The sequence below is a fragment of the Trachypithecus francoisi genome, unplaced genomic scaffold (genome assembly GCF_009764315.1).
Source record: "Trachypithecus francoisi isolate TF-2019V2 unplaced genomic scaffold, Tfra_2.0 Lachesis_group0, whole genome shotgun sequence".
Lineage (NCBI taxonomy): Eukaryota > Metazoa > Chordata > Mammalia > Primates > Cercopithecidae > Trachypithecus > Trachypithecus francoisi.
In genome coordinates, this window is record NW_022681453.1 from 120,105,908 (window position 1) to 120,132,932 (window position 27,025).

Below are 27,025 nucleotides of genomic sequence, written 5' to 3' on the forward strand. Positions count from 1 at the left end.
ATTTTGTTTTTGTACATGTGTCGTTTATGCCTACAGCCTATAGTAAGCAAGCACAAACAGCTAAGCAGTAAAACTCCAGGTAACTGAAGCTGGGAGCACTATCAGCTGTCACAAACAAGCAATCTGGAGTTCATGTTTTCTGAGTAGAGAGGGAGCCTTTGTGAGGTAGGACTCAGCCTGGAAGCTCCAATAAACACAGTTCAGATGGGCTCAGAAAGAGTCAGAAGGCACAGAGCAGAGAGCATGCAGGGCAGAAAGGCCATTGCCAGGGAGTAAGTGGCTGAGCCTGGCATTTTTCAGGGTTTTTGGAAGAAGGACAAATCTTAAATTATGCCGACAATGGAGTGGCTATCAGTGGACACAGAAATACCACTGATAAAGCCTCCAAGGAGTCTGACTAAGGAAGCTTTATTCAGGGAGTTGGATAATTCTCTACTATTAAAATTAATAACCTCAGTTCTGCTCCAATGTGGGATACAAAAAGTGTGGGATGCAGAAGAGATCAGCAGATGGCAGCACTAGATGATGAGGAGGAGAATCCAAATGGATGGAAACAGAACTATTTCCTTATTTCCTTTGGCCCCCTAGAAAAGGGTTTCCTGAAGAGTACACACACACAAGGTAATTATTTGTAGTTTTTGATATGCATTCATACACTGATAGTTTTTGAGTGCTGTATGTGACTTTTTTTGTAGTTTATGTGTTCTGTTATCCTATACTAATTGTTTTGCTTCTTCATATATTTACATATAGATGATACTACCTTTAAACAGCTTATTCCTTGCTGAATGAGCTACACTTTACATAAGCACGGTCCAGCTGCTGAATAGTTTTACACTGAATAGTTTTACAATGTTTTGGTATATTTAAACAGAAAGAGGAAATGGATTCTCTTTTTATGTAATAATTGCTACAGAATTCTATAAGCTTATTGTTAGTTGTTAAAAAGTATCATTTTGCTAGAATTTTCAATTAAGGAAAGCATTTTGAAGTACATTTTTAAGCATTTTAAGTGTTGATGGCTAGTCATGAGAAATTTGAGGTTTCCTATGATGATGGTGATACTGTTTGGCTCTGTGTCTCCACCCAAATCACATCTTGAATTGTAATTCCCATGTGTCGAGGGAAGGAGGTGATTGGATCAGGGTGGCAGGTTCCCCCATGCTGTTCTTGTGATAGCGAGTGAGTTCTCACGAAATAGAATGTTTTTATAAGCGTCTGGCATTTCTCCTGCTTTGCCCTTCTCCCTGCTGCTACCATGTGAAGAAGGTCCTTGCATCCCCTTCACCTGTCACCATGATTGTAAGTTTCCTGAGGCCTCCCCAGCCATGTGGAACTGTGAGTCCATTAAACCTCTTTCCTTTAAAAATTACCCAGTCTTCAGTATTTATTTACAAAACTGTGAAAATGGACTAATACAGATAGCATGGATTGTAATGAAAAGAAAAATCACAAGTCACTTTATCAAATTATTCAACAAATGGGGGAAGTGAACAGAATGTCAATGGGTGACAAATGTTGAGTGTTACAAACTATTATGCATCAACTGAGGAAATATTTTACATTTAAGAGAAAAAGTAATGTATCTGGAGGCAGCAATGGTGAGCTAAGAGATTTTGTCCTTTCTGCACTCTGAGGTAACAGAATCAGGGTGTAGGAATATGAACAGTCACCACTTGACTTGTCTTCAGGGGAACTTATGTTCCAACTTGGTTTTAGTTGATGTAGGGAGTTTGAAAAAACATGAAGTAAAACATATGTAGATAAATATATTTACCACAAACTAGGATTCTAGAGAAATTAAGGTTGGATTGAAAGGAACATCAATTTGAAAAAAAAAAAAAAAAGGCAAATGAAGACATCACATGGTTGTGTGTGAATACTAGGACTGAGCAAGTAGCTCACTAGAGCATCTTACATTTGTCCAGTGACCAAGAATGAAATGGGTATGGGCCACAGTTAAACTGATATTTTTTGAGGCTACCATCTTAGAAATACAGGTGAGACTATTAGACAGCATTTAGAGAGTACGTTCCTAAATTCTTCTGCTGTTTTGGTTGGTTCTTTGAGGTCATTTTTTAGTGGTGAATTCTCCCTAGGCAATAGCAGGACAATATTTGGCTCTTGAGGTTAACCTCCAGGGTGTAATCCCAGTTGCTTAATACTCAGAACAAGCTATTGAGGGCATTTAACTTGCTGGGATAAAAATAGTCCTTAATTACAGTTCCTAATGGGTATTGGTTTGATTCTGAATTCTTACCTCATTATTTCATTTAACCTCTAAACAATCTAGCAACTTAGATAGTACAACCTGTTTTAATAATGAGGCTAAAATAACGGTTTCAGTGGGAGAGGCCTGAAAACATTCCCAACCTCTTCTCAACTGGGAAGAGCCACTGGGGAAGTATTCACTTGTGCCTGGAGTTATGCTCAAAGTCAAACTTAGGGAGAGTTTGGAGAAAAGTGAGCCTGTTGTCATGTCAGCAGTAGTACAGCATTCTCTTCAGGGAATGATCAAGACTCTGATAGCTTAGGAATACACTTTTCTCACCCTAACAGAAGTTTTTTACATGATGGAGAATATTACCTTTTTATAGTCATAGTATAACATGTAAATGTAGGTAAGTATGCAGGCTAATAAGAAGGTATATGGGCATTGTGTCATTGATATTAAATTAATAATAATTTTTTAAAGTAACAGCAGTAAAAGCCAAAATAATAATACAGCAACAGTGAAAAGGGTGGTTTTCTGAAGAGTAAGAACACTACCAGTTGGCTAAATCTCTTTAACCTTTTATTTGATAGCTAAATTTAAGTTAAACCATTCAAGAAGTCATTCAATTTTATGCATTATTATATCTTTATTTAAAAAAAGCAAAAGATTTAAAATCTGACATCAGAGAAGAAAAATCCAACATTTTGTCAGATGTACCCGGCATCATCTGCAATGTAGGGTAGAGGGTTCCTTTTTATATCCATTTCTCAGCTGTAATAGGTCTTCTTTCACTGTGCTCTGGGAGCAATAGTTTGCTACATGCTCCTCCAGGAGCTGAAGACTTCTCTTTTATAAGGGCTAGGGTCTAGCTGGGGCTTCCTGGTTTTTCTGTGGAAAGGAGCTTTTCCTTCCTCCAGGCCTGCACCACTGAGAGAAGCTTTCTGTAGTCTCCATGCCTGCCATCTTTGTTATTAGCATGCATTGGAAGGAAGCCTGTAGAGAAGAAATAGTGGGTGTGGATTCCACTTACCTCTGTTGCTCTCAGGGATTCTATTTTCTTACCCAAGCTTACACTAAGCCTTTAGAAATTTGTTCACATTTCAGCTGGATTCCTCTTACTTGTTCATGTGTACCTGACATCCATCTTTTCCTTACAGGCTCTAACACAGGTGGAGCATGCTTATGTCATGTCTTGACTTGGATTTCAGGCTACTTAGCTCTCTGATGGGCTCAAGAGAAGTTATGATTTTGCTGTTTTTCTGGCTTTTTCTTGTTCTCAGAGTAGGAGTAACACTCTTTACGTATTTCTGCACTCTAGGCAGAAGCACCAGAATCCATAACTTCTCTTAATATTTAATATTTACCACTTTGTCCTTTCCCTGCTAGGTTTTGAACGAGGTCCTCCATACTATATTTGTCTTTATCCAGTCTGTATTTTTTAACTTTTTAGTGATTTTTTTAGTAATTATAGCTTGCTTCCAGGATTACTTATTTTCTGTATCTTTTCTCTTCTTAATTTATATTTGGTTCTTTTCGGTTTCTCAATTTTTATTTTTTAAGTGTGCCATTTATTCCTCTATCTTTTTCACAACATTAAATATACGTAGGTTAAAGTAATTTTTAGATTGTTCCATTATTTTCAATTCACTGGGAGTGAATTTATCTCTAGGATTATATTATTTATTATTTGATTTTTCTCAATAATAGTTTATCACTTATGCTTACTTTCTAGCCTTTTCTGAGTAGTTAATTTATCTCTCTCTCTCTCTGTACCCATGATCTCTCTGCCACACATGTGCCGACATTGCATATCTCACCTCCATGCCAGTGGGTGGCCTGACCCATTTCCAGGTTGTACAGTGGTCTCTTACCCTGCCCACAGAGCAGACCTAGGCAGAAGTCAGTTTTCATCCGTCCTAGTCCCTGATGTCACAGTGGAGCCTGATTCTGGTCTTTGCTGTGTGTTGGATGCTTTTCATCTCTTTTATTTGCAGCAGTTGACTTCCTCGTGGCTATTTACATTCTTTCAGACCTAGAAGCCAGCAAGGCCTGTAGCTTTAACCTTTCTTACTACTGTGTGTTTCTCTTCTATTTTGGGCCAATGAAAATGTTTGTCTTTGAACATAATGACTATATGGCAGTTCTTCAGATAAACAGAAACAAAGCGTATTGAATAGCATTAATAAAATATTTATTGTAAGGGATTGTGTCATGCAGTTGTGGAGACTGAAAGTCCAAGATCTATAATTGGCAAGTCTATGCAAAAGAACCAATTGTAAAGTTCCAATTCAAATCTGAAGGCCTGTGAACCAGGATAACTAATGGTGTAAGCCCCACATCCAAGTTCAAATGCAGGAGAAGACTAAAGTCTCAGCTCAAAGACAGTGGGCAGAGAAACAGAATGCTCTCTTCTCCCATCTTTTTGTTCCACTTAGGTATTTAATGAATTGGATGAGACCTACCCACATTGAGGGGAGCAATGTTCTTTCCTTACTCTACAAATTCAAATGTTGATCTCACCGAGAAACACTCTCACAGGCACACCCAGTGTGACGTTTAGCCAAATATCTGGGGTGCCCTGTGGCCCAGTCAAATTGACTTATAAAGTTCACCATCACTACTACACTGTTTCATATCATTTTTTAAAAGTTACTGATAAAAGTTTGGTGTGAGAAGAGCACTTAATCATTGAACTTACTCTGCCATTTTCATTGGGAATCTAGAACAAATAAATGTTATTGCTTTATTTAGTAATAAACTTGGATAATTGTACATAGTGTATGGTTAACAATAATGCATAGAAATTTATTAAAAAGGTAATGAGTATATCTGTTATATATTGCTATATACCTTAGCTCCAGAAATTACTAGCTATGTGGTAGTTCATGAATTCCCAAATAATGTCAATATTTTTATAATCAGTGTCTGTTTCCTCAGCTGTGCAGTGGAGATAGTAAAGAGTACCTATTTAATAGGATTATTGTCAAGATCATGTAAGGAGTTTAGATTGGTGTCTGACACATGGAAAGCTCTTGATAGCTATTGTCTATTATTGTTACTATTATTATTATCAGTGTTTGTGTATGTATGCAAAATTAAATGGAATATATGCCTATCTTTGTATTCAGTTACTTATTCCGAGGGCAAAGCATAGGAATTAGACCTACGCAGTCATAGCCTTGTACTTTTTACCCTGTATGTTTATTTTCCTTATACCAGCTGCCTTGATGCAAAAATTGTGCACCAGGCTCTTTACCATTAGCCTTGTAAACCTAAATCCATAAAATAATGGTCAAGTACACTTACACAACACAAAGATTCTCTTTATCATATCATGTCTTTGTGTGTGTGTGTGTGTGTGTGTGTGTGCGTGTGTAAGACAAAGTTTCGCTCTTGTTGCCTAGGCTGGAGTTCAGTGACCTGATCTTGGCTCACTGCAACCTCCGCCTCCCGGGTTCAAGCAATCCTCTTGCCTCAGCCTCCCAAGTAGCTGGGATCACAGGCACCTGCCACCATGCCCAGCTAATTTTTGTATTTTTAGTAGAGATGGGGTTTCACCATGTTGGAGTCTGGTCTCGAACTCCTGACCTCAGGTGATCCACCCATCTCGGCCTCCCAAAGTGTTGGGATTACAGGCGTAAGCCACCGCACCTGGCCCCATATTACGTCTTTTAAATATGACATAATATGACATTACAATTAGCTTTTAGTTTTAATAACTCTTACATATAATATATATACAGACACATATATAAGCATATATATATATACACACACACATATTTGTTGCTTTAAATATTGATCGTTAATTCCAAACTTTCAGCACTTCTCTACACCACACACAAACACAGGTAAACACACATACTCACATACACAATTTAAAGATGACTTTGAATTTTATGCCATTGAACAAATAGATACTATCAGGTAGAAGTTCCTTCAACTTCCCTGCAAATTCTGCAAGTTTACTTGTGTCTGCATTTATTGCCATCCTCTTAACTTTAGTTTTCAGGCCCTTCTACATTCTCAAGAACCTTATCAACCTTCCCTTCTCTCTGTTATCAGTCTGACCCTCTCTAGTTGGTTCTTTCGATCAACAATTCAAAGTTAATCTCTCCAATAGTAAAAACAAAAATCAAAAAGAAATATACCTGACCCAATTTCTCTTTGCAGCTACAAATCGATCTCTATCCTTCCCTTTACAGTCAAACTTCTGGAATGAATGTTCATGATGACTGTTTTCATTTCCTCTCCTCTAACTGACTGCTAACACACTTTAGTTTGCCTTTTGCCCTGAATTTTCCACAGCAACTGTTTCACTGAGGCCACCAATGTCCCCACTGGACACTTTACAATTCTCATTCTTATCCCCTCACCAGCATTTGCTGCTTTTCACCTCCTTTTTTCTCCTTTTTAAGATTACTTTGGTATGTACACCTTAAAATGCTGTATTCCACCCAGCTGTGTCAGAGGCCCTTTTTTCTTCCTTGTTTATACACTCTGATTAACTATCTCTCTTATCAATCATGCACGTGCGGACAGTTCCCAAATGTCCACAATATCCACAATGTCCACAGTACTTCCCTTCACTCCAGATCTATCATCAATAGCTAGCTGCTGTTTTCCACTTGGATTTCCCACAAGTACCTAAAATTCAACATATCCCAATAAAGCAAATTATTTTTTATTCCCCAAACTGCTATTTCTTCAGAATTGGTTATTTTAGTAAATGGTACAATAAGCTATTCAATTCCTCAGGCAGTGAATCTGGAAATGATCTCCAATGTTTTGTCTCTCTCACTTTCCTCTCCATGTCCTATCAGTTCTATCCCCCGAATAACTTTCATAATTTTCCATTTACATCAATTTCCACTGCTGCCATTCTATCTACACCACCACCATCCTAGTGCGAAAAATGTGAGCACCATTGAAGGACTGCAATAACCTCTTTTTAAAAAATTATATAAATTTAAGGGGTACAAGTGCAGTTTTGTTACACAGATATATTAAGTAGTGGTAAAGTCTAGGCTTTTAGTGTAACCATTACCTGAATAATGTACATTTTACCTATTAAGTAATTTCTTGTCTCTCACCCCCACTCATCCTCCCAACCTTCAAGTCTCCAGTGTCTACCATTCCACACTCTGTATCCATGTGTACACATTATTTAGCTCCTACTAATAATTTACCTCCCATTATTTACTTCTCACTGAGAACACGTGATATCTGACTTTTTGTTTCTGAATTATTTCACCTAGGGTAATGGCCTCCAGTTTTATCTATATTGCTGCAAAAGACGTGATTTTATTATTTTTATGGCTGAATAGTGTTCTATAGTGTGTATACATTCCATTTTCTGTGTATATATTATATGTATATCTGTATACATACACACAGACACATTCCATTATGTATATATACACACATTCCATTCTGACTGGTTTAAGATGATACATCATTGCGTTTTTAATTTGCATTTCTCTGATGATTAATAATGTTTGAGCATTTTTTTTGTATGCTTTTTGACTATTTGTATGTCGGGTTTGAAAAATGCCTATTCATGTCTTTTGCCCCCTTTTTAATGGGGTTATTTTTCCCCTGCCTCTGGCTTCACATCTAATGGGGTTATTTTGTTATTATTGTTGTTGTTGAGTTGTTTGATTTCCTTGTAAATTGTAGATATTAGCCTCCTGTCAGATATGTAGTTTGCAAACATTTTCTCCCATTATAAAGGTCATCTGTTTACTGTGTTGATTATTTCTTTTGCTGTGCAGAAGGGTTTCAGTGTAACTGAGTCCCATTTGTCTATTTTTGTCTTTGTTGCTTGTGTTTTTGAAGTCTTACTTATTAATTTTTTGCCTAGATCAATATCCATAAGAGTTCTATAGGTTTTCTTCTAGTAGTTTTATAGTTTTGGATCTTACATTTAAGTCTTTAATCCATCTTGAGTTAACTTTCATATATGGTGAAAGGTATAGGTCCAATTTTATTCTTCTGCATATGGCAATCCCATTACCCCAGCACTATTTCTTAAAAACTGTCCTTCCCCAACCGTATATTTTTGGCAATTTTGTCAAAGGTCAGTTGGCTGCAGATATGTGTGCAGTGACCTTTTAATAAATTTCCTTTCTTACATTTTTTTATTCATTTATTTATTGATTAAAAATATTTATGAAGTATTTACATGTGCAAGATAAACCATGTGCCAGGCACCCTAACAAATTAAAATAAACAAACAAATCTGTGAACCACTTCTCAAATAGGGCAGATGAAAATGCAAAAATAAAAATTACTGGGAATCAAATGGTGATCTTGCAACAAAGGTATTACAGATGAAGTGCCAGAGAAATTCAAAAGAAAATACTACTTCCATCTTGAAGGTAAAGGAAGGAGGTTTCATGGCAGAGGAGACATCTGAACTGAAATCTACATTTTTTGGCTTGAGAGTATTGGGGTTAAAAAGATAAAGGGAAAAAAGTATTTGGAAAAGGAATGCTCAAAAAGAAGAAACCAGAGTGAAGGAAAGCAAGTAGGGTTAACGTGTATGCACATCACTAAATCTAGCATCCAGGCTGGGTGCCCAAAGGAGTTCATTGGAAGATGAGGCTGAGAAGTAAACACTTAACATAATTTATGGGGGTGCACTATTCCCACATTCTTCAACCCTCTGTACATTGCATTTGGTTGGTAAGATATAAAAATAGAGGGCCAGGTGAGGTGGCTCATGCCTGTAATCCCAGCACTTTGGGAGGCTGAGGCAGGTGGATCACCCAAGGTCAGGAGTTCAAGATCATCCAGCCAGATCAACATGGTGAAACCCCATCTCTACTAAAATTACAAAAATTAGCTGGGCATGGTGGTGCATGCCTGTAATCCCAGCTACTTGGGAGGCTGAGGCAGGAGAATCGCTTGAACCCGGGAGGCGGAGGTTGCAGTGAACCGAGATTGCACCACTGCACTCTAGCCTGGGCAACAAAAGTGAGACTTCAACTAAAAATAAATATAAATAAATAAATAAATAGAGAGGGCCATATCTGAAATTCTTAATAAATTGAAAGAGGAAGGAGATCTAGTTGAACTCTTCAGGAATGAGGTGTGACTCAGAAAAATAAAAATGGCTCTTATGTGCACATTTTCATCATGCCTACCCACTTTAGAGCCACATTTCACCTGGCTCCTCCATCCACAGGCAATCTTTACGAAAGGGAAAATTTCTATTAGGAAATCCTTCAAGGCTGCACATTATCTCTCTATATGTGTAGGGGCAAATAGGCAAATATCTATCACCTTCTAGCGATCAAAATGATTTAGTTAGCTCAAAGCAGCTATTAGATAAACCAAAATTTTAGATATAATAATATGGGTTTGAGGTAAAGTCTAAAAGCCTCCTTTTCATAATAGCATCACACATATTGAGTACTTCTAATATATTTTCCATTGTGAGAGTACTAGAATAAATGTGAACCTGCTACTTCAGGCTTGCAACCTGATTTGTGAATTTAAAAATTATAATTATTATTTTAAGTATCAAATATAGTACATTTATTTCTCTGAAAGAGAGAAAATGAGAAAGAAATGTGAGAGGGCAATATTCTCCAACTTGAATCCTAAGATCCTTAAATCATCTCTTGTTTCCTTTGCATTAAATATTTATATTGATTTCTTAATACTGTAAGGGACACTTAACAACTCTATTTATATATAAATGACGGGAAGAACACTTTTATACTTTGAACTGAACTAGATTATTAAGAAATCGGCACTTGATATTGTATAAAAAAGTATTTTGTTACTTTAATGTAGTCTATAATTATAATTGAGCATATGAAAACAAAAAAAAAATTACTCATTATAAGCAGGGAAATCTACTCTGAACCAAATTCTTGCCATTTTAAGTTTAAGCCAATCATCATTTTAAGAGGTATTTTCCTAAAACATTTTCTTGCTCTTTTAAAAAATCTTTAAATATATGGTTTAAGAGTTAGCTTTGAACTCCATTTATTTTCTGGATCTCATTTTTCTTTCCTTTTCTGGACAGAAACCTTATGTTTATCCGCTTTTTTTTTCTTAATGAACTTAATACATCTTACTTCATTAAACATGCTCAGTTCTCCTCCAAATTAAAAATAAATCTTTTTTTTTTTTTTTTTTTTTTGGTAGCTGGCAAGATGGCCGAATAGAAACAACTTCGGTCTGCAGCTCCTAGTACGATCAATGCAGAAGGTGGGTGATTTCTGCATTTTCAACTGAGGTACACAGCTCATCTCACTGGGAATGGTTAGAGAGTGGATGCAGTCCATGGAGGGTGAGCCGAAGCAGGGTGGTGTGTCATCTCAACCCGGAAGTGCAAGGGGTCAGGAAATTCCCTCCCCTAGCCAAGGGAAGCCCTGAGGGACTGTGCCTTGAGTAACAGTGCATTCCAGCCCAGATACTACACTTTTCCCACAGTCTTTGCAACCTGTAGACCAGGAGATTCCCTCGGTTGCCTACACCACAAGGGCCCTGGGTTTCAAGCACAACACTGGGTGGCCGTTTGGGCAGACACTGAGTTAGGTGGAGGAGTTTTTTTCATACCTCAGTGGTGCCTGGAATGCCAGTGAGACAGAACCATTCAATCCCCTAGAAAGGGGGCTGAAGTCAGGGAGCCAAGTGGTCTAGTTCAGTGGCTCCCACTCCCACGGACCCCAGCAAGCTAAGATCCACTGGATTGAAATTCTTGCTGCCAGCACAGCAGTCTGAAATTGATGTGGGACTCTTGAGCTCGACACAAGGAGGGGAGTCCACCATTACTGAGGCTTGAGTAGGTGATTTTCACCTCACAGTGTAAACAAAGCCAACTGGAAGTTCAAACTGGGTGGAGCCCACCACAACTCCACAAAGCATCTGTAGCCAGACTGCCTCTCTAGATTCCTCCTCTCTAGGCAGGGCATCTCTGAAAGAAAGACAGCAACCACAGTCAGGGGCTTATAGATAAAACTACCATTTCCCTGAGACAGAGCACCTGGGGGAAGGGGTGACTGTGGGCACAGCTTCAGTAGACTTAAATGTTCCTGCCTGCCGGCTCTGAAGAGAGCAGTGGATCTCCCAGCACAGCACTTGAGCGCTGCTATGGGACAGATGCCTCCTCAGGAGGGTCCCTGACCCCCATGCCTCCTGGCAGGGAGACACCTCGCAGCAGGGGTCAGCAGTATGACACCTCATACAGGAGAGCTCCGGCAGGCATCAGGTGGATGCCCATCTGGGACAAAGCTTCCAGAGGAAGGAGGAGGCAACAATCTTTGCTGTTCTGCAGTCTCCACTGGTGAAACCCAGGCAAACAGGGTCTGGATTGGATCTCCAGCAAACTCCAGCAAACCTGCAGCAGAGGGGTCTGACTATTAGAAGGAAAACTAACAATCAGAAAGGAATAGCATCAACATCAACAAAAAGGACGTCCACACAAAAACCCCATCCGAAGATCACCAACATCAAAGACCAAAGGTAGATAAATCCAGGAAGATGAGGAAAAACCAGTGCAAGAAGGCTGAAAATTCCAAACACCACAACACCTCTCCTCCTCCAAAGGATCACAACTCCTTGCCAGCAAGAGAACAAAACTGGAAGGAGAATGAGTTTGATGAATTGACAGAAGTAGGCATCAGAAAGTGGGTAATAACAAACTCCTCCAAGCTAAGGTAGCATATCCTAACCCAATACAAGGAAGCTAAGGACGTTGAAAGAAGGTTAGACAAATTGCTAACTAGAATAACCAGTTTAGAGAAGAACATAAATGACCTGATGGAGCTGAAAAACACACCATGAGAACTTCATGAAGCTTACACAAATATCAATAGCTGAATCAATCAAGCAGAAGAAAGGATACCAGAGATTGAAGATCAGCTTAATGAAATTAAGTGTTAAGGCAAGACTAGAGAAAAAAGAATGAAGAGAAATAAAGCCTCCGAGGAATATGGGGCTATGTGAAAAGACTAAACCTACATTTGATTGGTGTACCTGAAAGTGACGGGGAGAATGGAACCAAATTGGAAAACACTCTTCAGGATGTTATCCAGGAGAACTTCCCCAACCTAACAAGGCAGGTCAACATTCAAATTTAGGTAATACAGAGAACATCATAAATATATTCCTCAAGAAGAGCAACCCCAAGACACATAATTGTCACATTCACCAAGGTTGAAATGAAGGAAAACATGTTAAGGGCAGTCAAAGAGAAAGGTTGGGTTACCCAAAAATGGAAGCCCATCAGACTAACAGTGGATCACTTTATAAAAACACTACAAGCCAGAAGAGAGTGGGGGTCAATATTCAACATTCTTAAAGAAAAGAATTTTCAACCAAGAATTTCATATCCAGCCAAACTAAGCATCATAAGCAAAGGAGAAATAAAATCCTTTACAGACAAACAAATGCTGAGAGATTTTGTCACCATCAGGCCTGCCTTACAAGAGCTCCTGAAGGAAGCAGTAAATATGGAAAGGAAAAACTGGTACCAGCCACTGCAAAAACATATCAAATTGTAAAGAGCATCAACACTATGAAGAAACTGCATCAACTAACGGGCAAAATAACCAACTAACATCATAATGACAGGATCAAATTCACACATAACAATTTTAACCATAAATGTAAATGGGTTAAATGCTCCAATTAAAAGACACAGACTGACAAGTTGGATAAAGAGTCAAGACCCATCCGTGTGTTATAGTCAGGAGACCCATCTCACGTGCAAAGACATACATAGACTCAAAATAAAGGGATTGAAATGTACCAAGCTAATGGAGAGCAAAAAAGGAGCAGCAATTTCGATCCCAGTCTCTGATAAAACAGACTTTAAACCAACAAAGATCAAAAAAGATAAAGGCATTACATAATGGTAAAAAAATCAATGCAAGAAGAAGAGCTAACTATCATATGTGCACCCACTACAGCAGCACTCAGATTCATAAAGCAAATCCTTAGAGACCTACAAAGAGACTTAGACTCCCACACAATAGTAGTGGGAGAAATTAACACCCCACTGTCAACATTAGACAGCTCAATGAGATGGAAAATTAACAAGGATATTCAGGACTTGCACTCAGCTCTGGACCAAGCAGACCTAATAGATATCTACAGAACTCTCCACCCCAAATCAACAGAATATACATTCTTCTCAGCACCACAATGCTCTTATTCTAAAATTGGCCAATAATTGGAAGCAAAACACTCCTCAGCAAATGCAAAAGAACAGAAATCATAACAGTCTCTGAGACCACAGTGCAATCAAATTAGAACTCAGGGGAGGGGCGGAGCAAGATGGCCGAATAGGAACAGCTCCAGTCTCCAACTCCCAGCGCGAGCGACACAGAAGACCGGTGATTTCTGCATTTTCAACTGAGGTACTGGGGTCATCTCACTAGGGAGTGCCGGACAATCGGTGCTGGTCAGCTGCTGCAGCCCGACCAGCGAGAGCTGAAGCAGGGCGAGGCATTGCCTCACCTGGGAAGCGCAAGGGGGAAGGGAATCCCTTTTCCTAGCCAGGGGAACTGAGACACACAACACCTGGAAAATCGGGTAATTCCCACCCCAATATTGTGCTTTAAGCAAACGGGCACACCAGGAGATTATACCCACACCTGGCCGGGAGGGTCCCACGGCCACAGAGCCTCCCTCATTGCTAGCACAGCAGTCTGCGATCTAACCGCAAGGCAGCAGCGAGGCTGGGGGAGGGGCGCCCACCATTGCTGAGGCTTAAGTAGGTAAACAAAGCCGCTGGGAAGCTCGAACTGGGTGGAGCTCACAGCAGCTCAAGGAAGCCTGCCTGTCTCGGTAGACTCCACCTCAGAGGACAGCGCACAGCTGAAGACCAATAGGGGAAGCAGCGGGGGCCAGTGCAGACGCGAACAACTCGGTCTGACAGCTTTGGGGAGAGCCGTGGATCTCCCAACGCGGAGGTTGAGATCTGAGAACGGAGAGACTGCCTGCTCAGGTGGGTCCCTGACCCCTGAGTAGCCTAGCTGGGAGACATCCCCCACTAGGGGCAGTCTGACACCCCACACCTCACAGGGTGGAGTACACCCCTGAGAGGAAGCTTCCAAAGGAAGAATCAGACAGGTACACTCGCTGTTCAGCAATATTCTATCGTCGGCAACCTCTGCTGCTGATACCCAGGGAAACAGGGTCTCGAGTGGACCTCAGGCAATCTCCAACAGACCAACAGACAGTCCTTCTGACTGTCAGACGGAAAACTATCAAACAGGAAGGACACCTATACCAAAACCCCATCAGTACGTCACCATCATCAAAGACCAGAGACAGATAAAACCACAAAGATGGGGAAGAAGCAGGGCAGAAAAGCTGGAAATTCAAAAAATAAGAGCACATCTCCCCCTCCAAAGGAGCGCAGCCCATCGCCAGCAACGGATCAAAGGTGGTCAGAGAATGACTTTGACGAAATGAGAGAAGAAGGCTTCAGTCCATCAAACTTCTCAGAGCTAAAGGAGGAATTACATACCCAGTGCAAAGAAACTAAAAATCTTGAAAAAAGAGTGGAAGAATTGACAGGTAGATTAATTAATGCAGAGAAGATCATAAACGAAATGACAGAGATGAAAACCATGACACGAGAAATACGTGACAAATGCACAAGCTTCAGTAACCGACTCGATCAACTGGAAGAAAGAGTATCAGCGATTGAGGATCAAATGAATGAAATGAAGCGAGAAGAGAAACCAAAAGAAAAAAGAAGAAAAAGAAATGAACAAAGCCTGCAAGAAGTATGGGATTATGTGAAAAGACCAAATCTATGTCTGATTGGTGTGCCTGAAAGCAATGGGGAAAATGGAACCAAGGTGGAAAACATTCTGCAGGATATCATCCAGGAGAACTTCCCCAATCTAGTAAGGCAGGCCAACATTCAAATTCAGGAAATACAGAGAACGCCACAAAGATATTCCTCGAGAAGAGCAACTGCAAGACACCTAATTGTCAGATTCACCAAAGTCAAAATGAAGGAAAAAATGTTAAGGGCAGCCAGAAAGAAAGGTCGGGTTACCCATAAAGGGAAGCGCATTAGAATAACAGCAGATCTCTCGGCAGAAACTCTACAAGCCAGAAGAGAGTGGGGGTCAATATTCAACATTCTTAAAGAAAAGAATTTTAAACCCAGAATTTCATATTCAGCCAAACTAAGTTTCATCAGTGAAGGAGAAATAAAATCCTTTACAGATAAGCAAATGCTTAGAGATTTTGTCACCACCAGGCCTGCCTTACAAGAGACCCTGAAGGAAGCCCTAAACATGGAAAGGAACAACCGGTACCAGCCATTGCAAAAACATGCCAAAATGTAAAGACCATCGAGGCTAGGAAGAAACTGCATCAACTAACGAGCAAAATAACCAGTTAATATCATAATGGCAGGATCAAGTTCACACATAACAATATTAACCTTAAATGTAATGGACTAAATGCTCCAATTAAAAGACACAGACTGGCAAACTGGATAAGAGTCAAGACCCATCAGTCTGCTGTATTCAGGAGACCCATCTCACATGCAGAGACATACATAGGCTCAAAATAAAGGGATGGAGGAAGATCTACCAAGCAAATGGAGAACAAAAAAAAGCAGGGATTGCAATCCTAGTCTCTGATAAAATAGACTTTAAACCATCAAAGATCAAAAGAGACAAAGAAGGCCATTACATAATGGTAAAGGGATCAATTCAACAGGAAGAGCTAACTCTCCTAAATATATATGCACCCAATACAGGAGCACCCAATTCATAAAGCAAGTCCTTAGAGACTTACAAAGAGACTTAGACTCCCATACAATAATAATGGGAGACTTCAACACTCCACTGTCAACATTAGACAGATCAACAAGACAGAAAGTTAACAAGGATATCCAGGAATTGAACTCATCTCTGCACCGAGTGGACCTAATAGACATCTATAGAACTCTCCACCCCAAATCACAGAATATACATTCTTCTCAGCACCACATCGCACTTATTCCAAAATTGACCACATAATTGGAAGTAAAGCACTCCTTAGCAAATGTAAAAGAACAGAATTGTAACAAACTGTCTCTCAGACCACAGTGCAATCAAACTAGAACTCAGGACTAAGAAACTCAATCAAAACCGCTCAACTACATGGAAACTGAACAACCTGCTCCTGAATGACTACTGGGTACATAACGAAATGAAGGCAGAAATAAAGATGTTCTTTGAAACTACTGAGAACAAAGAGACAACATACCAGAATCTCTGGGACACATTTAAAGCAGTGTGTAGAGGGAAATTTATAGCAGTAAATGTCCACAAGAGAAAGCTGGAAAGATCTAAAATTGACACTCTAACATCACAATTAAAAGAACTGGAGAAGCAAGAGCAAACACATTCAAAAGCTAGCAGAAGGCAAGAAATAACTAAGATCAGAACAGAACTGTAGGAGATAGAGACACAAAAAACCCTCCAAAAAATCAGTGAATCCAGGAGTTGGTTTTTTGAAAAAATCAACAAAATTGACAGACTGCTAGCAAGACTAATAAAGAAGAAAAGAGAGAAGAATCAAATAGACACAATAAAAAATGATAAAGGGGATATCACCACCGACTCCACAGAAATACAAACTACCATCAGAGAATACTATACACCTCTACGCAAATCAACTAGAAAATCTAGAAGAAATGGATAATTTCCTGGACACTTACACTCTTCCAAGACTAAACCAGGAAGAAGTTGAATCCCTGAATAGACCAATAGCAGGCTCTGAATTGAGGCAATAATTAATAGCCTACCAACCAAAAAAAGTCCAGGACCAGATGGATTCACAGCTGAATTCTACCAGAGGTATAAGGAGGAGTTGGTACCATTCCTTCTGAAACTATTCCAATCTATAGAAAAAGAGGGAATCCTCCCTAACTCATTTTATGAGGCCAGCATCATCCTGATACCAAAGTCTGGCAGAGACGCAACAAAAAAAGAAAATTTTAGAGAATTTGACGTCTTCTTTTCCTAACTGAATACCCTTTATTTCTTTCTCTTGCCTGATTGTCCTAGCCAGAACTTCCAACACTATTTTGAATAGGAATGGTGAGAGAGGGCATCCCTGTCTTGTGCCAGTTTTCAAAGGGAATTTTTCCAGTTTTTGCCCATTCAGTATGATATTGGCTGTGGGTTTGTCATAAATAGCTCTTATTATTTTGAGGTACGTGCCATCAATACCGAATTTATTGAACGTTTTTAGCATGAAGGGCTGTTGAATTTTGTCAAAAGCCTTTTCTGTATCTATTGAGATAATCATGTGGTTCTTGTCTTTGGTTCTGTTTATATGCTGGATTACATTTATTGATTTGCGAATGTTGAACCAGCCTTGCATCCCAGGGATGAAGCCCACTTGATCATGGTGGATAAGCTTTTTGATGTGCTGCTGAATCCGGTTTGCCAGTATTTTACTGAGGATTTTTGCATCGATGTTCATCAGGTGAAATCTGATCTAAATAAAGGGTATTCTAATAGGAAGAAAGAAATTCATATTGTTTCTGTTTGCAGATGACATGATTGTACATTTAGAAAACCCCATCATCTCAGCCCAAAATCTCCTTAAGCTGATAAGCAACTTCAGGAAAGGCTCAGGATACAAAATCAGTGTGCAAAAATCACAAGCGTTCCTATACACCAATAACAGACAAACAGAGAGCCAAATCATGACTGATCTCCCATTCACAATTGCTTCAAAGAGAATAAAATACCTAGGGATCCAACTTACAAGGGATGTGAAGGACCTCTTCAAAGAGAACTACAAACCACTGCTCAACGAAATAAAAGAGGACACAAACAAATGGAAAAATATTCCATGCTCATGGGTAGGAAGAAACAATATTGTGAAAATGGCCATAGTGCCCAAAGTAATTTATAAATTCAATGCCATCCCCATCCAACTACCATTGACTTTCTTCACAGAATTAGAAGAAAACTACTTTGAATGTCATATGGAACCATAAAAGAGTCCATATAGCCAAGACAATCGGAAGTAAAAAGAACAAAGCTGGAGGCATCACGCTACCTGACTTCAAACTATACTACAAGACTACAGTAACAAAAACAGCATGGCACTGGTACCAAAACAGATATGTAGACCAATGGAACAGAACAGAGGCCTCAGAAATAAACCACACATCTATAACCATCTGATATTTGACAAACCTGACAAAAACAAGCAATGGGGAAAGGATTCCCTATTAATAAATGGTGTTGGGAAAACTGGCTAGCCATATGCAGAAAACTGAAACTGGATCCCTTCCTTAGCCTTATACAAAAACTAACTCAAGATGGATTAAAGACTTAAATGTACGATCTAAAACCATAAAAACCCTAGAAGAAAACCTAGGCAATACCATTCAGGACATAGGCACGATCAAAGACTTCATGACTAAAATACCAAAAGCAATGGCAACAAAAGCCAAAATTAACAAATGGGATTTTATTAAACTAAAGAGCTTTTGCACAGCAAAAGAAACTATCATCAGAGTGAATAGGCAATCTACAGAATGGGAGAAAAATTTTGCAATCTATCCATCTGATAAAGGGCTAATATCCAGAATCTACAAAGTACTTATACAAATTTACAAGAGAAAAAAACATCAAAAAGTGGGCAAAGGATATGAACAGACACTTCTCAAAAGAAGTCATTTATGCAGCCAACAAACATATGATAAAAAGCTAATCATCACTGGTCATTAGAGAAATGCAAATCAAAACCGCAACGAGATGTTATCTCATGCCAGTTAGAATGGCAATCATTAAAAAGTCAGGAAACAACAGATGCTGAAGAGGATGTGGAGAAATAGGAACACCTTTACACTGGTGGGAGTGTAAATTAGTTCAACTATTGTGGAAGACAGTGTGGTGATTCCTCAAGGATCTAGAACCAGAAATACCATTTGACTCAGCAATCTCATTACTGGGTATATACCCAAAGGATTATAAAGCATTCTACTATAAAGACACATACACATGTATGTTTATTGTAACACTGTCCACAGTAGCAAAGACTTGGAACCAACTCAAATGCCTATCAATGATAGACTGGATAAAGAAAATGTGGCACATATACACAGTGGAATACTATGCAGCCATAAAAAGGATGAGTTCATATCTTTTTCAGGGACATGGATGAAGCCGGAAACCATCATTCTCAGCAAAGTAACACAGAAACAGAAAACCAAACACCACATGTTCTCACTCATAAGTGGGAGTTGAACAATGAGAACACATGGACACAGGGAGGGGAATGTCACACACTGGGGCCTCTCAGGGGGTGGGGGCGCTAGGGGAGGAATAGCATTAGGAGAAATATCTAATGTAGATGACGGGTTGATGGGTGCAGCAAACCACCTTGGCATGTGTATACCTATGAAACAAACCTGCATGTTCTGCACATGTATCCCAAAACTTAAAGTATAATAATAAAAATAAAATAAAAGCACAAAAAAATCATTTTTTTCTTGATGACTTTACCTTTTATGGTGAAAAGCCTAATCTTTTTATCTTTCTGGATGATTTAAATTTCTATGTTTTATCAGTTTACTCATTTACATCACTTACTTCATTTGTTCATTTTATTCCTTCAAAACAAATGTGCACTGAATTTCAGTCAGTCCTTGCTCCTTTCCTTCACTAAGTTTCCATTGCCCTCTTTAATTCACTTGTGTTGTTTGTGTCCTACTTTGGTTATTTGTATATGTGTTTTGTTTAACCTTCTAATTAAAAGCTCTTTGAGGATATTGTCTGTGCTTTGTGTATTTTTATGTCTTCTGAATATCTAATCAATTGCTTGGACAAGTCTCTTTAATGAAGCAGAGAATATATACAAGGCATTAATTTCTAGAATTTCTATCTTAACAGGCAGGGATAGAGAAGGAATTAAAGTAACATAAACAAATTGAACAGAGATTCAGAGGTGGAAAGCCACGATTTGCAGTTTTGCAGACTCAAGAATCCACTTTTGCAAGACTGAAGGAACTGGAAAGAGGCTAAAAGGAGAAAACCTGGGAGTAGCATGTGGTGAACTATGATTATGGCTGAAGTTAAAGTTTGACCAGCAAATTGTTTCACGTTTCTTCTTTTGGTAAGTACCCTAGGCTTTTCCTACATCAGCCTTTACTGTATGTATAAATCTTGTTGGGCTCCCTTACCTCATACAAGTGTACATCATGTGTCCTGCACTTGGTCAATAAAATTAACCCCATCTTCAGTCACAGAAAGGAGCGTGTGACCCAAGCAAAATCATTTTAAGTCCTCCATAGGATTTCTTTTCTGTGGTTAACAAGGTAATTTTCCCTGGGAATGCTGCCCTGAAGAGTATATACGTCTGGAATTGCTGCCAGGCATCTTGCCCCAAAGGTGAAGAGAGGCTTCCTGAAAATAAAAGCAAGCCAAGGAATAAAGCAAAGGAAAGGAGAAAAACTTAAGGACTTCAGTTAAGGGTCTGAATACAATCAGGGTGAGAGCTAAATGCACCCTCAGCTTCTCAGTTAGGTAACTGAGTTTGGGAGTTTGCTTTTTTCCTACTTAATTGGACCTGAGTTGAGTTTCTATTACTTTCATTATAAAGAGGATGGGTGATGTTGAAAGATGTCTGTATTTTTTAAAATGAAATGGAAGATCATTGAACATTTTAAGAAAAGTAGTAATGCACTATTCGATTTCTTTTTGTTGTTGTTGCTACATAGTTCAGACACCCTTTCGTCTCTTTTGTGTACTATTGCAATAATTTCATAACTAGCTTCCCTGACTTTGGTTTTGCCTCTCCTTCCTTATTCCACTCCCCATGCTGCTACAGACAGACTTTTCTAGAAAGCAAATATGATCACACAATTTCCTTGCTTAAAACTCCCCCACTGACTCTGTTTGAAGGGTCAGGTCCAAACTTAATTGTCTGACATACAAGTCCCCTCATTATCTGACCCTGGTTACATACAAGCTCATTTATTTCCCCTCACCTACATACCTCTCCATGTTGTAGCTAAATTGAGCTGCTTGCCTTTAAGAACACATTTTGTTCTCTAGTGAGCTCATGTCTTGAAATATGTTAGTCTTCTGCTTAGAATATCCTTCCCTAGGAAGTCCTTTTGTATTAAGAACGAGGCTATCATAAGATCTAGGTAGGATGCTACCTCAGAGATAATGTACACTTCAAGTGGGAAGAGACCATGTCTCATAGTTCTTTGATTCTTCAATAATGCAGTAAAAGGTACAGTTAGGCACTCAAAGGATTGATGAGTGAAAACTCATTTACTGAATTACATTTTCTCAGGAATGTACTTAACTCTGTATGTAAACACAGAAATACAAACTTCCAGGACTTAAATGTGATTGACATGAGAGAATGTAGTGTAAATAAACTTTACTAGCATACATACACACAAAACACAATCTTAACTTTCTTAAGAGCTATATACATAGTGCATTGTAAATGTGATTTTAGGCTTAATAACTGCTTCTATACATTTCAAGTTCTTAAATAATTACCAAAAACGTACTTTAGAACCTAAAACACACACACACACACACACACACACACATCCCTAAGATACACAGTTGAAAGAACTAAAACTCTGGGAAATGAGCAAATGTGCAAACTGTCATATAATAAAGTACCATTGGCTCTTAAATGAGCAAAGTATCTTTGAAAATATGGCACAATTGCTTTATGAAAACATTTGAGGCTAATATATGCTCATTCTAAAAATTATCTCAAAAAAGTGGGGTCCGTGTCCCATAAGTATAGCTTTAATGTATTTTATGTAAGACATGCATTTAAAAAAATTGTTTTTCAAGGACATCTGAGAAAATTCCTATGCTTTTATGCTCAATTTTTAGCTAAAGTTAGAGATAGTCTATAATTATGCCCTGGAAATTTATTATTGAATCAATTTGGCTTCACACATTAATTGAGCTACTTTTAGAGCAACAAAATGAGTCAGGCATACTCTTAGGTATATGGCACACAGCAGGAAACAAAACAAATTAAATTAAGTCCCTGATCTCATGGCACTTATCTTCTGGTAGGTGAAAAAAGCTGGCAAGCAAATAAATAAATATAATCAGATTATAATAAGTATGCTCAAGCAAATTCAAGAATTTAAGAAGGCAGAGAGTGAATGGGGAGGAGAATGCTATTTTAGATAACAGAGTCAGGGGATATTTTAAAAAATAATTTATTTAGAGATGGGGTCTTGCTATGTTCTCAAGGCTAGCCCTGAACTCATAGGCTCAAACCATCCTCCCACCTCAGTTTCCTAAGTAGCTGACTACAGGAGTATGCCACCATGCCCGGCAATATTTATTTGAAGGCAACACTTGAGCAGAGACCTATACGAATGAGAGAGGGAGCCTATAGCTATCAGGAGGAAGAGAGGTCTGGGAAGAAGGAATGGATATATGCAAGTTCCTGAGTGAGAGATTATTTGATACCTTGTAAACAAAGGAAACAAACGATCCAGAAATAATGATGACACAAGATAGGCTGTGCTATTGCATTATGGGAGGTGCAAATTAGTGACAGAAGAAGGGAAAATGAAAATAATTTCTGGCTCAAGGGATCTTTAAGATAACAGTTTTGGTAGTTTTCCAATAGGTAGAGACGGTGATTTGGATAGTCCAAAATAGAGATGTGTGGGATTGAAAGCCTGTTGCGCTTTGGTTCTTAGGATAAGAAGTTTGTATTTCACATGATAGAAAGTACAGGTTTATCAAAGGGTTTCAGAAATTGGGTTTGTCTTGTTTAGGGCTAGATAAAAACAGGATGGATTTAGCCAAGCTGCATAGACCATATGTGGTAGAGGGTTGGTGTGCGAATAGACTAGAGCTGAAGACCATGTGGATTCTGGTTAACTGGATATTATGTTAGTGACCCTAAAAGTCAGGTTCCATCTTGTTAGTATTAATAATATCTATATATTTTGTCCAGGTTATAATAAAACATTACCAGGGAGCTGTGGAGGGGCTCCACTTGGCAATGCTACAACTCAAAGACTATTTGGCTCTGTTTTTTCTTTTAGAACAGAAATATGAGCCGTCATTGCCCTATAAACTCTTTCTCAGTATATTATTTATATTTAACCAATTTTAAGTAAAATACATATAATTTATAAGGAAACTTGCAAAATAATTTCATCCAAGCATCACATTTTATTAATATTTTTCTTCCTAAATGCCTTGAGAAAGAAAAACGACATGGTAATCTCCTGCTGTGGGTCTTTGGGATTTTCCAAAGAATGAGTAATATTCCTGTTTTTCTTTAAGAGAACATCTATTTAATTTTCCTTATATAAGTAATTACTAAAGAAAAACATCTTTCCACTTAATGATCTCTGGACTGAAAGCATGCTGAGTCTACACACTACTCTATTGAGGTGTCCGAGGTACAATATGCTATTTACACTCAAGCCTAGCTTTCTTTTTCAATATTTTCATTTTCATTCCTGGGAAAAACAAATTTTAACGTCACAATGATTAGGTAATAGATACATGCTTATAAAGTTGATTTCTCTACTTCTCTAGTGGTTTTCCCCTATTCTCACTCAATAGATGTATTTTCATACTAAGATTCTTTTTGAGCAAACATTTTAAGAAAATGCTAACACTCTGCCTATTTGTTATATTGAAGTCTCCTTCCAAATTTACAAAGGAGCAGACATGTGTAGGCAAGCTTCATAGGGTTTTTATTTGAGTTTGACTTTCCAGGGCTCCAGTATTCATTTCAAACAATTCTTGACATGGTAAAAGGCAGTACACACAACCACCATTAATGTCACAACCTAGAAGGCCACATGATTTTCAATGTAAGTTGGATCAAATCTTCTATATTTTACTGATGCCTTCATCACTTATTCACGTGTTTAATGTCTTCTTTTTTATGTCATTCACATTTAATATGTTTAGTCTAATATTAAAGTTAATTAATAGAAGACAAATATACCATTAGAAAAACAAAAGGCAAGGCCGAGCACTGTGGCTCACACCTCTAATCCCAACACTTTGAGAGGTGGAGGAAGGAGGATCACCTGAGGTTGAGAGTTCGAGACCAGCTCAACCAACATGGAGAAACTCCATCTCTACTAAAAATACAGAATTAGCCGGGCATGGTGGTACATGTCTTTCATCCCAGCTAATTGGGAGGCTGAGGCGGGAGAATCGCCTGAACCCAGGAGGCAGAGGTTGTGGTGAGCCAAGATCGTGCCATTGCACTCCAGCCTGGGCAACAAGAGCGAAACTCCGTCTAAAAAAAAAAAAAGAAAAACAAAAGGCAGGAAGGACCTAGGAATCACTCTAAAATCACTAATGACTTCCTGGTTATAGATACCATATATTGCCAGCAAATGTCATTATCAGTCAATATGTCATTATCATAATCTCAAATATCCATACACACACACGCATGTGTGTTGGTGTTTGAATCAGAAGAGAAAACATACCATGAAGATACTAAAAATAGAAACATTGACGAATTACATAATTTGTGTGCCAAGTGCTTTACATGCATTATTTTGGATAATCCTTACAAGAATTCTACAAGGTAGGGACCATTATTATCTCCATCTTGCAGAGGTGAAATTTGCAGTTTAAGAAGATTAAGTGACATGGACCAGGCAATTACAAATTAAGTGTCAATCCAGGATTCAAACTCACGCAATCTGATTCCGGAGTCCCAGCCCTTAACTGCATACCAACAAAAGAAAAATAAAGTAAAAATCAAAACTTCTTGCTATGTAATTGCTTTTAAGATCAAATGGTAGGGGATGGGTTTATTTCCTTAAGAGGGTTTGATTGGGATAGTGGGAAAAAAAATGAGCAAGGAGGTTTGGCTCATTCGACTGTATGTACAGATTGTGATAAATGTTGTTTGTGTGACAATTCATTTTGTTAAAATGCTTAGGCTTTTTGTAAAACTAACTCATAGGAATGAGATAATAATGGCCAGCTGATAAAGTGTAGCCATGAAAATAATGAAAAAGAACCCACAATAGAACCATTTAAAATTAATCTCCTACTATAAATACCAAATATTGGAAGTGAAAAATGCTTAGTTATTACCTTTAGGATTCTGATATTAACCTCAGCAAATACAGTTAGGAAGTGGTGCCTACAGCCTTGGGATACAAGAGAGTATGTAAAATATTATGTTATGTAAATTATAATGGAGAACTTTATAGAATCATCCTTTTTTATTCTTCACTTGATATCCTATATCAAGTTAGGTTAATTATGTAATCTCATGAAAATTAACAGGACCCATTTAGCTACTTTCACAAATATTAAAATAGATACTTACTTCGCAACTTTCTTAGGAAATTCCAGACAAATTTCAAAGGGTTCAGGTTGTCAAATGAGATAAACTTGTGCAAGTTGGGCATGGTACACCTGTTACCAAGAATCAGATGCATGTTTCAGTAGGACGAAACCTCACTTTCTTGGGAGCATTACAGAAATCTGCTGGATTTGTCAACATATAGCCTAAAATTTAAACTTTAAAAAAAAAGAAAAAAAATGACAAGAGAGACTGGATTCTAAAACGATATCAAGACAATGTGGTACTGAATTTCCTCCAAGCCAAAGGAACATGTCTTATTTAAGACTGTTTTTTAAAAATCAGAGCGGAAATGGTAGAACCTTGGTTTCTTACTTACTGGTATTAATTAATAAATGAGTGATACTCAAGGGCCACTGCAGTCTATATGTTAAAGTTCCTTTCTTTTACTTGAATTGTACAGATTAAAGCATACGTGAGATTGAGAAATATGAAGCAAGCTCTTAAATGGTGAGAAAAAAACATTTATCTCTAGTTCACGTGTCACTTGTAGCGATTTTCTACTGCTAGGTTTTCCTTTTGGGGTTATGATTATTACAGGTGGCAATCAGTTAACTTAGTGGTTCTGTAGGCACCGCCCTATCTTCAACTCACTTGCATTTAAAAATTCACACAGAGAGGCTAGTGGGAGGCGGGTAGGTGTAAACAATGTGCTATAGTGAGTCACACCCGTCACAAAAGCCAACAATGATTAGCTGTGATTTTTTAAAAATCACCTATCCAGCGGCAGAAGCTGTGGGCACAGCCAGGAGGGAGAGGCCAAAGGCAGTGGCGTTGCGTTTACACTACTCGCACGGAACAGGCTACAGCCAACGAACGCTTCAATTCAGAGATTACTCTGCCTCTAGCTGGAGGAAGCAGAGGAAACAGAGGGGAGTTTGGTGGCAAGAGATTTACCAAAAAGCTGGGGGCTGGGGGGCTGGGGGGCTGGGGGGGTGGGGGATAGGCGGGGGGAAGAGGAGGCACAGTGGAAGGCTGTTGCCTCCAACTCCGCTCTCTCCGTCACCAAGACGAAAACGCCTGGAACCCGAGCACAACGACGCCGAGAACAGAGAAACTCAGAGCGTCCGAGGCCTCGCGTCTGGGTGGCCGTGCCCGTTCACTCACACGCCGCTCTGAGTGGTTTGGCGAACGCCACACGTGACTCCCTGGGCCCTTCACCCCTCCTGCCGCCGCGGGCGCTGCGGGAGCTGCGGGCGGAGGACGCTAGCTGCCGCGGGAGGAGTGAGGGAGGAGGGCGGAACTTGTAAAGGGAGGGACCATCACCAGCACCAAGTCTGCCACCGCAGGACCCGCGCCCCCGAAGCCCACCCCCGACCAAGATCGTGCCTCCGACCGGCGGGAGGGGCGCGCAGGGGAGGGGACGCTGTGCAATAAACCGGGCGGGGAGGGGGAGGCAGGGGAGGGAGTCCTGGCTCTGAGGGGGCAGGATTGGGTCTGGAGGATGGTCTGGCT

At 39.2% G+C, this 27,025-nt stretch overlaps 1 long non-coding RNA gene across 1 annotated transcript; it reads left to right on the forward strand.

Annotated features, from left to right (window-relative positions):
• Positions 1 to 241: 241 nt before the first annotated feature.
• Positions 242 to 24,229, forward strand: LOC117077171. The gene is made up of 4 exons (XR_004434697.1): positions 242 to 621; positions 10,376 to 10,438; positions 20,104 to 20,326; positions 23,947 to 24,229. It is a non-coding gene; the product is annotated as an uncharacterized LOC117077171 (long non-coding RNA).
• The last annotated feature ends 2,796 nt before the right edge of the window (positions 24,230 to 27,025 follow it).